Below are 1,832 nucleotides of genomic sequence, written 5' to 3'. Positions count from 1 at the left end.
CCCCGCCGCAGTCCGTCTTCCGCCAAGGCCAATTCAGAGACCACACATGGCAGCCGGGAAAGCCGCAGGTTAGGAAAGGAACATAAATACACCCGCATCCTATATTACATAAATACCCACGCCGGGTTATATAAATACCCGTGCCCTCTGTCTGGGTGTCTTACATAAATACACTGCACATGACCCCCCAACCCCTCCCCACTCACCGGGCTGTCGGCAGAGAAGGGCAGAGAAGAGAGGGTGCAAACAATCAGCCCTGCAGGCAACCACCACTTTTCTGGGCTACCACCCAGACCCGCCAGCGTTCCTCCTCCACCCCGGGAGCCAGGGCCCCAAGGAGAGCCTAGACCGTCCCAGCACTGTCTCCCCAAAAGCCTCCCAGAGGAGAGGAGAGAGGCTTGAGTCAGGAATGGAAGAGGCTTTCCAGTTCTTTGCTGCTTCTCTCCTTTGGGGGGCGGGGTGGGGGGGGTTGGTGTTGGAATAAACGAAAAAAAAAAAAAAAAAAAGGCGGACATGAAGATTCCGGAGTTTCAACTGGTTAAGAAAAATTAGACAAACTACCAAGCAGAACGGCACATGGGCAGTTTTCTTACTCCCTGCCCACCCCCCTCCCCAGCCAGGGCCCTTGTCCCTGGACCATTAAAATAAAAAGTGGGGGAACATCCCAGACACCCAGGCAAAGGAGCCCCAAACAGGCATTTATTGGGTGCAACTTAGACACTCAGGATCCCCTTTCCCTGTTCCAAAATCTTTCTCCCTGACGAAGGCTGATCCAAAAAGAAAATATGCAAGAAAACTAAGGGGAAAAGTTGGGGAGGGGGCTCACCCCACTTTGAGTTTGGGCGTGAAGAGCTTGGGAATCCTCTCTCTAAGGACACCCGGGCACAAACATAGTTTTATGTTCCACAGAGACTTGCAAAACATGGATTTCTCACACGCAGAAACGGGAGAATCCGATCTGATAAATAACCCCCACCCCTTTCTTTCTCTCCACAAAGGAAAACAGAATCGGTGGCTGGGTGACCACACACCCCATCACCCCAGGGCCCCCAAGCGCCCCCAGCCAACATGCGGGAGAGCAGCCTTGCTGACCCCCAGGTCTGGAGCACCCAGGCCAGGAGCGAAGGGGTTGGGGGCTCTGCTAATGCTCTGGTGAACCCCACCGAAGCCCAGGGTTTCGGAGAGAATTCCGAATCAACAGTATCGGGTGCACCCCAGCACCCCAGTCCCGGACCCCCTCCCTCAGCGTCCCCAAATCGCAGCCTGGGGTGGCCGCCCCGGCCGGCTGGGGCCTTGAACGGTCCAGCTGGGGGAGGGGGAGGCGGGCCGGACTGGGGGGGCCTCCCCCGGGCAAGCCTGCAAAATAATAATCACCCTCCTCCTCCTCGTCCCCAGTCGCGCCTTTGTCCTCGCCGGGCCGAGCGGGCGGCGCCCGGGCAGCCCCCCCATACCCGAGTGCGAACGCGCGTGTGTCCGCCCTCTCCTCCCCTCCCTCTCGCGCAAAAACAAAGAGGCGGAGGGAGCCCCGTTTCCCCCCAGGTTTGCGCCCCTTCGCGGGCCCGCAGCCCCCCAATATTTACCCCGCCGGGAAGGCGCCGGTGCCGGGCCGCTGCTCTGGGAGCTGCCGCGGGCGGGGGCGGCCCGCCTGGGCGGATGCCGGAGGATTCGCAGAGCCGCCGGGCGCGCCAGCCTCTCCTGGCCCAGCCGCCGCCACCGCCGCTGCCGCCGCGCTCCGCTCCACTCGTCCCGGCCGGGCTCAGGCTCTGGGATCTCAGCGCAGCCGACACGGCCTCCCTCCTCCCGGCCCTCCTGCCCGACCGCCCCCGCCGCCG

General features: G+C 61.5%; 1 protein-coding gene across 1 annotated transcript in view; it reads right to left on the bottom strand.

The window, feature by feature from the left end:
• Window positions 1–1,726, bottom strand: part of CSNK1E (casein kinase 1 epsilon) — a 23,531-nt gene extending 21,805 nt beyond the window's left edge. Inside the window, exon 1 of the mRNA XM_007454023.1 lies at window positions 1,581–1,726. The gene's annotated coding sequence lies outside the window, so the exon portion shown is untranslated. The remainder of the gene's footprint in view (window positions 1–1,580) is intronic.
• Between the last annotated feature and the right edge of the window lie 106 nt (window positions 1,727–1,832).

This window comes from Lipotes vexillifer, unplaced genomic scaffold (genome assembly GCF_000442215.2).
Source record: "Lipotes vexillifer unplaced genomic scaffold, Lipotes_vexillifer_v1.1 scaffold382, whole genome shotgun sequence".
Lineage (NCBI taxonomy): Eukaryota > Metazoa > Chordata > Mammalia > Artiodactyla > Lipotidae > Lipotes > Lipotes vexillifer.
This window is presented reverse-complemented; position numbering and strand designations above follow the sequence as displayed.